Below are 12,294 nucleotides of genomic sequence, written 5' to 3'. Positions count from 1 at the left end.
TTCCCTAGAAATATCTTTTAATTACGATCTAATCATATCTAACCATACAGAACTTCATACACTTAAATTCTGTTTAAAATTGGAAACAATTTAACTAATTAAACATTATCTTAACTAATCCACTTTGGCTGCCCATTAATCAGCGGCCAAACAAATAAATGGAAAAATAAATAGAAACGCTGTCCACTTAATTTAAACAAAATTAAAGTTTTATCACCAACTTGGGACCAGAGCAGACAGCAAAGGGAGCAAAACACACGCCAATCAATGGACACCAGCATCGTGATGGGAGATATAATATGAGCCTAGCACACTGAAAAACTCAATGAGCTGATGAGGCAGAGGGCGAAATGAAGAAATTAGCAGCAAATAGAAAACAAATTAGGAAAGGGTCCCGTCTAGACTCCATAAAGGGGCGCACTCACACAGCTCTCGACCATGAAATGAAAATCAAAGTGATGGTCAGTTTATGGTGGTGTGGTGTAGTGTGTGTGTATGTGTGTGTGTGTGTCTGGTGTGTGTCCACTCTTGGTCCACTGTGGTCGAGTGGCTGGTGATTGGACGTTGGTGGTGGACAGCCCGCACATCATATGAGTGATAAGACTAAGGCTAACTCGATTCCCGATACAGCTGCCATAAAAACTGACCAGAGTTCGTGTCACGCAGGAAATAAAGAAAATTTGCTGCTTGATTGCTGCTGGAATCCCCCCTCTTCACCTCTTCACCATCTTCAGCAGTCCTCAGTCGAACCCAAACCCAAACAAATCCAGCAACCGACTGTCAATTGTCAATCATGATGATTTCTTTCTGGCTATCATTTAACTATTGTGGGGGATATAAAAACACACACACTCACACTTCTATATCTATGTGTATGTTGGATATATAATATACTCGTACTATCCATCGATAATGAAATGCTCATGTGTCCTCCAGCTTTATTTTATTTTACTTTTTTTTTCAACTTTTGCCGAGGAAGGCAAAAATCAAATGTGCTTAGCTGATTGCTTGGGGACCTGGGTGTGACTATCCCTCTGTGCAAGTTAGTGTGTGTGGGTGTACATAGATGTGTATAGATGTGTGTGTGTGTGTGTGTGGCAATGACTATGACAAATTTTATGCTGATGCTGCATGTAATTTCATTGATTAACTTTCTATGCTGATATTCTGCATAATTTCGTGTGCGACAAGTTGTCAAAAATTGGGTTAGGCATGCATTGAATGTCCTGGGAGATTCAATGAAAATAGAGAAGCTTTAACAGCAATACATTTGTGTTGGAGCTAGCTTAAAGACCAATCGATATTCTATTGGATTAGATTGGCATTAAAGCGGAAGAGCTTGTGCGAGCTTAAACGTGTTTAAAGCGCACATTAAACTTTGTGTATTTCCTTCTATCTTAATACTGTACTCTCTCTTTTATGGACTACATCAAATGCAAATGAATCAGTGAAAATGTGCTTAATTGAGCTATAACTATGGCTGCACAATTACCACTTAGTTAACTTTATATACCCCGGAATATACCCCTAATTATGACATAAAATAACCCATGCGATTGCACAAAGAAATATGAACCGATACGATTCTTTCTTAACTAATCAAAAAAATTGATTCGATTAGCTGCATAAAAGAAAACTATAACTCGTCGCAGAGTTATTCATACGATAAACTTTATGAAAGGCTGATTAATGTGAACACAACAAAAGAAATGTCATAATAAATCTTTATCAAATGCCTCGAAAATATGACAAATTATGAGCCACAAAGCGCAGTCAAAGTCGAAGGCATAATAAATCAACAAATCAAATGTGAATCGCTGAATAAAGCCCATGAGAAATTTTGCCTGACAGCAATTAGAAATCATTTAATTGCAGCAACAAAGTCATAAAAATAAATTTAATGAAATTAGAGAAAAGGGGATTTACGCAACACAACAACAGTTCATCAATAATAATCATCGAGTTGGATGTTTAGTGAAATTTACATGATTTGGCCATAAATCAATGAGGCAAACCCAAAGCATGGCAGATAGGGGCAGGCCATTAATTGGGGCGTCAATTTGAATTTGATTGTCGACATCCGCGTCGACGTCGCCTGTCGAAATTCAAAGAAGAACTTCAAGTCACTTTAACACTTTCAGCAGCTACAAAAATCAATAGGGAGCAGAAGTTACCGAAGTATCAGAATGCAATTTGCTAAACCAACACCTTGTCCAGCCTTTAGCCTCTCCTCTTCCACTCCCCCACACCCGTCACAATCCCCCCTTTTGCCACTCGTTGTGGCAGATTTTCAACAAAATTTCGCTTGGGTTTTTTGGGCAAAAGCCATATTTCATTCGCTGCCAGTCAAATCGGACAAGCTAACAGACAGATGGACAAACAGTCGAAACTGTGGGAATAACTGGGGAATAAGTTCAAATAAAAATAACAAAAGATAAAAACGCACTGTGCACGAGAGATGCCCCATGTTTGCAGCATGGAGTTGTACAGAGTGGCAAACCCTATCTCATCCATCCAAAAGTAATTTAACTCCACTTCAAAACTCCAACCAGACTCCAAATACTCTCGTACGTGTTGCAGGCAGAGAGTAAGGCAGAGGAGGCAGGAAAGGCAGCGGCGCTTGGCTGCTGTCACTGATTTTCCGCTTCATATTTATATATATATAGTGTAGTATGTATGTGCACATACCATATAGGAACAGATATGCCATGCCTCCAGAGAGACAGACAGTAGTCGAGAAAAATTGTGTTTATTTTTGTATATATTATATAAAGGCAGCCAGGGACAGATTTTCGTTGAATGCTCCGCATGTATGTAAATTTATTTATTTTCCATCTTTTCCTTCGGTCTCAGCTCGTTTTCTCTTCTTCTTCTTTCTTTTTTTTGCGCTTACCCCAAATGAGGCAAGGCTGGGAATTTTCTTTTGGGGGGACAGCCTGTGTCTGGCTCATGTTATCGGCGGGCGGGATTTGTAGTTGACGTGAAAATTGTCAAAGGGCGCTTAAAGTCTTTGGCTCGCCTCGTTGTCCTCGACTCGGCCTCTGTTTTCCCTGTTCAAATTAAAGAAAATATTATTTTTAGGCCTGACAGCCCAAAAGGATTGAAGTTGGGATTTGCTATACGTGGCACCTCCAACGGAGCTGGGGAGATTGACGCTGGATTTGACATGCTAATGGTTTGTTTTGGGAGGGTGCCACGGCAAATGCACTGAAAATTGCCGCGAAACGAGAAACGCCCCACGTAGCATTGTATATACCATATAGTATGGTATACACGAGTATGGTTATGTTATGGAGTGTTAGGTTCTCACGCCTTGACAGATGACTTAAGTGAGAATGAAGAGAGGGGTGACAGGCACAGTTGATGCGTGGAAAATGATTGTTTAAAATGTCTACAGGGAGTTTAAGATTCGACAAATGGTGATAAATTCGGATTCGACAAAGAAGGAGGTACCCAAGACACAATATCTCTATTAAGGAAGTAATCTACATGGAAATTTCAGTTAAATAAACTTTGTGTATTCCCACAGAGTAAATTCAATGTTGAGGTTGATTTTACGGTGAATAACTCAGGAGTAAACAGGTGCAGTATAAAGTTATGAACTACTTTGATAAGAAATTATAAAATTGTCCTCCTGCGTTAATCTCACATTATATTCTTTTTAGTTATGGAATACACAAATTAAGAAGAATTTGTAAAATTACTCAATTCATAATACTACGATCAAAATTATTGAACAAGTATATAATCCCGAAAAAGAAATATTATATTGTAGTTTTGTATTAAAAAATATTATATTATATTATTGCAAAAGAAAATATAAAAGTTTGTATATGCAAAAGTATCAAATTATATACTAACTATTCAATAGCTTCAAAAATTTTTAATTTTTTTCCTTAAATATATTTTTTTAAAGAGTTACTTTTCCCTGGGGGACAACAATCAAAACTCTATGAAGATATCACAAGTGATAACTGAGTTATGAATAGGTTAACATGTCCTTTGGCCATGTTGTTTGGCCAAGTGTGGGCATTGCACAATCACATTTCGCTGTTTGCTGATTTCGGTGTCTTGCTTTTATGAGCACTTTTCACATTCCACACGCCCCAATGGCAGCACGCACTTGTTTTATCGCTCATACTCGTAGTTCGTATCACATTCCTTTCTCTCATAACAATGGGGCAGTCGAAAGTCGTGCTAGAGCGAGACGGATAGGGAAAGGGCAAATGAAAGAATGAAAGAGAAAAAAGAGTGCGACGAGTCGCGGAGCCAACACATTTCGGTGATTTACATTGATAAAGTTAATGGAATGGAATGCGTGTGCGCTTGCTGACTCAACTTCAATTCGGATTCTCAACTCCAACACTTGGACTCGACTTTCAGTTGGAAAAAAAGAAAGATAGAGCGAGCGAGAAGGATATATGCAAAAATTTGCATTTCTTGCCAGCGTCACACGCCAAACGGAAGTTGTATACAAAGAGTTGCACTTAAAAGCTACCCACAAATGTTCCCATTCATGTCCAGAGACCAAAGAAACTCCGGAGTCGGTAGTCCGAGCAATGTTCCCTACATGCACACATGCAATTTTTATGGCTTGTAAGCCATTTCAGGCATCGAAATGGTCTTCTGCTAAAAGCCCTTCCCATCCCCACACATAGAGAGGTGTTATACTTTGTCGTTTTTTTAACGTGGTTCACTTCAATCCGATTTTTTCGGCGCACTCTGGCAGCGGAAATGAAATGCGCCTAATCTAACAAATTTTCGTGCTAATTTGGGTCAAATGCGGATTTGCATAAATTTACCGGTTACCGTTCGCTGTTGGTGTTGCCACCTTATCAAAGTCCATTAGAGTCGCACCACTCGACTCGAATTTTTGCCCGTTGTTGTGTACGCAAAGCGCGCAAAAAAAATTATTATTTTCTCGGCATTTAAGTCATACTGACACATGACAAATTCCACATGAACCTACTCCCCTTTCCAACTCCACTTCCCTCCCCGCACGTTGGGCGCCACTGCCGAAAGTCATTAGCCTAAACACCCACCGCTTGTGCCAAAGTGTTTGTGGAATGGGATCGCCAAATGGAATTTTGTCATAAATGTTTCTGTTTCTCTTGCTGCTCTTGTTGTTGTTGGCACTCTTGTTGTTGCTCTTGCTGGTGCTGGCGCAGTTGCTGCTCTAGTGACATATTTTCGTGCAAAATTTCACGCTCATGCATATTTAAATCGCCTAAAAAATATGTGTAAAAATGGCAGCACAACGAACCGGGAACACCCTGTAAATTTGAAATTTTTATGCACTGATGTGACAGTAATATAATATAATAAATATATAAGATACTACTTTTATGGCACTGCTTAGATCAATTTAAATAATTGATTAGAGCCATAAATAATTAGACAAAATAAGAACTAGATTTTTGTTTTCCTTATATGTGAAATTTACTAAATTGTAAATTTAAGTTAGTTAGTCTTGATTAAATATTATTTTAGGAAATCTAATAAAAGTGTTTTGTAACTAAATTGAAACATTTTTGTAGACAAACACATTTGCAAACTTTAAATTTTTTTAACATTATTAATTATATTAAGAAGAAACTAAATTTACTCAAAATTAATTCCGTTCAAAAGTTTTTAGGTCCAATATTTTACGCAGTAAAGGTATTTTCGAAACGAATACTTAAGTGTTCGCTATCAAACGAGCTTTACCAGCGAAATGTGCTTACTAAATAAGAACGTGCATTAAAAATTACCCTAGGATAGCGAACACGAAGAGCGACAGCAGCTGATAGCGAACACCAAATCGGCTTTCCCCCCAATACTTGTACCACAAACTTGGGCCATATACAATATGTATTTTTGCATTTCTGCAGCTGTCCAGAGAGGACATCAATCAAATGTCGTGGAGCATTTAAAGCAAGTACGAATATTTACCCAGGTTATTATTGGACTCGGCGTGCATAGTTTGTGGGGCGTGTCCTTTACCCGGACCGTTCCCTAAAGTTCTCGCAGGTTCCCGAGGTGGTGATATTGTAAGTGCCGAGTTGCGTGCCAGACAGCCAAAGCACACGCCTTGTTCTCTGCTCTGCCCTCAGCCCTCTGCCTCTGCCAGCGACTCGCATCAAAAGGTGTAAAATGGGGCGTGGCCATTGGCACGAGACCAAAACGTTGACGCCACGGGGCGTCCAGTCGGCAATTTGGTTTAAATTGTTGCCATTTGTTCACACACAGAGCAAAGCACTGCACACAGCGCCAGGCTAAATGTTGCATAATAATTCTTTTGTTTAAACTGTACAAATTATAACAAGAGAGCAACCATCGATCGATGCTGCTCGACTGTTAAATGTCCGGTATATTTACTTTTTTGGAACTATTCAAAGGGTTAACTCTTTCTTCAAATTGGATCCAAGTATCAAAATTTAATGCATAACAACTTGTTAAATTGAAAGCCAACTTAAATAAAATACCTAAACATATCGTATATTACTTAATTTATACTTTAATAATATTAATATTATAATAGACGAAAAACACAACCAAACATTTTCAATGACCACAAAGTTGATACGCTCTTCTAGTATTTCTTTGTCGGGTATAACAACTACTATGCGACAATTTGGTTTATGGGCTTGGCCTCGATTCTTGAGAATATTGTTGCGGAAGGCTTGATTTAAGCTGCTCTTGAATGGTAATTGCTTTCTTAGTTATAACATGCACATGGACTTGTTAAGGGATCAAGGGACTAGGATTGTGCCAATAGTATGAAGAAGAAAGAAAAATTTTATAATTTGAATAGTTTCTCAGGATAATAACAAAAGGAATTTTCTACTTAAATAAAAGAAAACAGAATACATTTCAAATTGTAACATTGAAATATCTAATCTATTACCCCAAGGATGTAAAGTGTAGATTTGAAGTGATTGAAATTAATTTAATAAGTAATATTGAATACTGCTGTTTGAGTCTTTATAAAATTAGCCTTTTTAGCCTTATCTATCAAATTATTCCTCCTAAATTGCATTATATTGTAAAATTTAATATTGATTTACCTTTAAGCACAACTTGTAGAAACTATGAGCACTCTGCAGCATCGGTTGAATGCACCCATTTATGAAAAATGTAACCTCAGCTGACCCGCTGCCAGATTGGCTTTTGCAACAGCTTTTTGACCTACTACGACTGCAGCATGGAGAGGACTCAAATGCAATTTCCTTGCTCAATTTTTTATATGCACATTAAACGTCTTTTTACATTTCAATTTTCAGAGCGAAAGCCAGCCACCCGCAATGTGGCACCTGCCGCAGCACTTGCAACACAACCCACACCTGAGCTGTGCTACTCTATAAGCGTATAAAAATTAATATTTTACAAGAAGCCCAAAAAACTGGTAGAAATTCAGCGCAGCGCTATTGTTATGGCGAAGCAGAAGCATCATATGAAAGGAGCAGCCACCGGAGGAGCAAGAGTAGCTAAAGGAACTACTGGAGCACTCAGTGCAAATCCAAATGTGTGCTTAAAAATGCATGAGCATTCAGTGTGCTGGAAAACTAGGTGAAAGCGGTTCCCATATGAAAAGTGTGGCGAAACAAGTTGATTTTCCATTTCAGCAATAAATTACCTCTATTCTATGTATTAAGAGAGAGAGACTGGCGCCAGTGAGCTGAGCCCACCCACAGTCACAGTTTAGCCCGATGATTTTTGCAATTGTCCTGACCACAAAAACACGCAGACAAACAATCTTGCTTTACCCACAGAGGCTCAAACCACACTCGTAAAACAAATCGACAAAAAAAAATGAAACGAAACTAAACAAAAGGAATCAAAAATCACATAAATTGAGCTAAGAAAAGTTCTCACGCATCGCGTATAGATTTATATGCACGTACATAGCATAGTACACCTGTGGTTAGACTCACGTCCACGTTCACGTCCACGGCTCTTCTAACACAATGGGAATTGCCCCTAAAACGTGGGCCAAACAACAATGGGCCAACAACAGACTCGCAGACGTCTCGCGGTGCAGCATCAGTTCTGAGCACAAAGGCCACAGAAGAAGCTAAACAACAGATGACAAAAAACAAGAAGACGAGAGAAAAGAAAAATTTATATAATTTCTTGTTTTCCATTTTCACTATCGCATTCTATTCTATTTTATTCTATTGTAACACCATCTCGTTATGGGGTGTAGTTTTGCTTTTGTTTGTTGTTTTGTTTCTGCTTAAAAATGGGTTTGACATTGTCTCTCTCTCTGTCTCTTTGGGCAATGGGGCAAAAGTGTTGGGCCAGAGACCCCGCGTGGAACTTGAGTCGAAACTATCGCGTTAAACGCACGTTGATCTTTTGTCAGGATCGTGTTATAAAATTGATTACACACAAACAACAAAAATAGAAGAATAACCAGCTATGCGTGTTCATAAAATTTATTATATGATTTCCATGAACATGAAAAGAGTCGAAAAACAAAAGTTTCTATGTATCAAAACTAAATTACTCTGGTTAAAACTTGGGTTAAAATCGAGTTAAATCAATTTACTATTAGTTTTATGTCTTGTTTCGAATTAACTTTTAATTTAATTATAATTGGCTAAGGTTCCGAATGGAACCCAGTGAAATCAATTTGCTATTGGATTTTAATTTAATTAAATTTTAAGGCTTAACACATGGTAAGTTATTTTTTGTTTGAATATCAGTTAAATCAATTTTTTATTTAGTTTTACATTTCATTTAGTTTTATGTCTGATTTGAAATAAACTTTTTATTATAATTTGGAGCTTAACTAAGACTTTCTTATTTATTTTTCCATGTTGCATATAGTTTCAAATTTAAATTTAACTCAGTCTCTCCGAAATAATCCAAATACTCTCCTTCAAAAAAAAAACTCAACAAAAGTTTGCATTTTACAATTATCCCTACTAACGGTTACTTTAATCTTAACTACCTTGCAAATTGCTGAAGACATTACGTAAACTGCCAGTCACAACTGTTGTGATATTGCAACACCCAGTTTTGTTTGACCTGCCTCTCGTATCAACAATAACACCTCCGCTTTGGCACAAAATGTGCAATTTTTGAGAATATATTCAGGGCATTCGCTACTTTGGCAGAGCAATTAATCGGCAATTTTGCAGGCGGAGGGAGCAAGGGGTGAGCGAGGGAGAACCGGAAGTACAAGGGACTGTGGCAGGTTGTTAACTCTGACAACACATTTGGACAAATCCGTATTTTGGACTAAAGGACAACAACAAACAAGCTGCACATGGTTTCGGAACATGGCGAGCAAGGTCCCAAAAGGCTCAGCATGAAAAACACATGGCAGGAAAAATGGAAAATCAGGTCAGTTCCAACGGGGCTCAGGTTCAGTTGCTGCTCTTGGCCCAATGCAAGTTGTAATCGTTAGAAAATTCGAACATATTTGACAGAGCGCAAAAGTAAACAGTAAATTGACAGGGACGGGGGTTGATTGGTTGGGGGAAGTAAGAGGTCGCTCGAAGAGGAGGAATTTTTGATACAGTTTTCTGATGCAGATCCTGTCAACAGGCAGCGACGAGTGAGAAATGAGCAGAGCAACACCAACAGCAACAGTAACAGCAACAAACACATAAACACATCCAACAGCTTGTTGAGCGATAAAGCAATTAGAAGCAAAATGGGATTTTGCATTTGAATTGCTGCTACAATGAAGTCCAGGACAATGGCCCAGGGGGTAACAGTGCATGTCAGAGCAATGAGATGCAGTGCAGCCAAGGGGGTGAGACAAACTGCACAATTTTGTTTACACAAAAAGGATTTCAGACGCGCTCTTTAAGCTCCAACAATGACTACAAAGATGCAACAGGGAGCAAGAGAGCGAGAGAGAGAGAGAAACAGAGAGAGTGAAAGAGAACTCCCTTAACTGACCTACTTCAGTGGCTGTTGCTTTTTGGTGTTGTGGCAGGATGCAGACACAAGGCAGGATGCCGGATTGAGGTTTCGTCAAGGAGCTGCATTTTCATGCATTTGGCGCAGTTTGAAGTGTTGAGCCGCATATAAGGAGTATAAGCTGTCGAGTTGAAGACAGCAAAAGGGAGAAAAACATGGGAAGTGTGCAGAGAGATGGGTGATGGGAGTTGAGAGATTGCCTCTCGTATCAAGAAAGAAAAATTCGCTTCGTTGCGCTGAAAGTTTTCATATTTGTTCGCCTCGTCGAACTTTTGAGATTGTGTGCACATTGTGTGTGTGTGTGTGCGAGTGTGTGGCAGCCAATTTCTGAATAGTCGAGAGTGTGATATGCCATAAAAAGAAATGAGACACTTTTGGCTCTTAAGTCAGCTGCTACGCGATAAGCCAATATGAGTAAAACGAAAATATGAACTTGAAAAAAGTTGACGAATATTTTACAGAAATTGCTAAAGCCGCTGAAAAAGCTGCGACAAGCCACAAAGCGATTAAAACTTGCTGCGATAAATTATCGATTAAGCTAAAATGAGCTTAACTTGACAAAGCTGCTGCAGCAACTTGAGTAAGTAAAGCGATTTTCAATTCTAACTTTTTAGCTTTTATTATAATAAGTAGTAACTAACTTTTAAGCTAAACATGCAGCTAGCAGTTGGCTTTCTCTTTGCATAACTGCAAAGTCCAGCTTTTACTTGGCAGGATGCAGCTGCTGGACTAATTCATGCCAGTCTAACCCACTGGTAGCCACTCAACAACTGTAATTTTTATTTCAAAACAAACAAAACAACAAGCTAGCCAAGCCAAGCGAGCAACCAACTAACAAAGATCCCTAATCTGGAGTAAATCCAGCGTCGGGTTCGCAAGGCTTCTCTTGCTGCTGCAGACGACATTGTTTTTGCCCTCCTGAATTATTCGCACATATGCAAAGTTGGCAAAAAGTGCGAAGCAAGGCGAGTCGAGTCGAGTCGAGCAGAGTCCTGGCAAAGGACAGCAGCAGCAGCAGCAAAAATGAAAGGATGCCTTGGCCGAGCACAAAAACAGACAAAGGGCGGAGAGAGAGTGCTCGTCCTATAACTCGCAAAAACTCCCTCCACAACATGAACAGCAGCCCGACAATGACTGTGCAAATTTGGTGCAGATAAGCAGCGTCCGAGAACTCTCTCACTCTCTCTCTTAGCCCGAAACTAATGCTCGCTGACATGCAAAAAAAAAAAAAAAAAAAAGGGTAAATGAGTGACAGGATATACAACAGGCCAGACTCAACGAGAGTGCCACATATATATGTATATAGCATCAGGCGATGAAACAAAAGAGCAAAAGAGCTGGCCATCGACTGTTTCTCTCTTCTGCGCTTGGTCATGTTAAATGCTATGACAATTGCTATAATTGTCAACTGTCAAATGGCATTAACAATTTGTTGTTGCTGCTCTTTGCAATTGCCCGCGCACTCAATTGTGTGCGTAGGTGTGGAAATTTGTAAATGAAAGCGCACACTGCCAAAAGCGGAGGCTGAAAAGGGTCGCAGCCAAAAAAGGGAAAAGGGATGCCAACGAAGGAATGGGAAATGGAAATGGAAAAAGAGGCTTAAGCCCAGCTGGTTAGACATTTGCTGTTTTGATTCCGTCAACGAGATTAAAGAGCAGTCTGAAATTAGCAGACAATGCGCCTTTCCATTCCTTTATGCTCTTTCATATCCTACACCCTTTACATTCTCTATTCTCGTAGACAGTGCTTGATCTATACAAACCAATCAAGCATTTAGATAAGGTGTTATATGCAGAACGAAAGAAGATTTGCTATAGGCAGCTGGTAGCTAAAAGAATATATTCAATTACGGTAAGAATAATTCATAAAATTAGTAGTTAATTATAGAAAATAAAAAATATAATAATATAATGTAATTTATTTAGTTGTCTTTTTACTGAAAAAAGTATAAAGTAAAATTCAAACAAATTAGCGCAAATTAGAGATTTTACTTTAAGCAAATAATTTTCTTTGTATAAGAACACATACTTAAAAAAGATAAAGATAATTGTCTGATAGATATAGAAAAGAAAAATAGAAAAAAAAAAATTAATTTGTACATTTAAAAAAAATGTAATTATTTATTTTACAGAATTTTGTTAGGAACTTTATCCTGTAATTATGATATATCATACGTTAGAGAATGTCTTTAATTAAACTATACGAGACTATACGTAGACTTAGATTATTACAAAATATATTTGTAGATTCTGATATACGCTAGTATAATGAAATGTAATTATTAATTCGCTGTCTTCAATTTAAAAATAAATAATTTACTTAGATTTTGCTTAAAATTACTTATAATATAGATATAAGAACAAAGCCAATACTTAAGAT

Source organism: Drosophila sulfurigaster, chromosome 3 (genome assembly GCF_023558435.1).
Source record: "Drosophila sulfurigaster albostrigata strain 15112-1811.04 chromosome 3, ASM2355843v2, whole genome shotgun sequence".
Classification (NCBI taxonomy): domain Eukaryota; kingdom Metazoa; phylum Arthropoda; class Insecta; order Diptera; family Drosophilidae; genus Drosophila; species Drosophila sulfurigaster.
The sequence above is the reverse complement of the archived record's forward strand: the minus strand, read 5'-3'. Positions refer to the sequence as shown.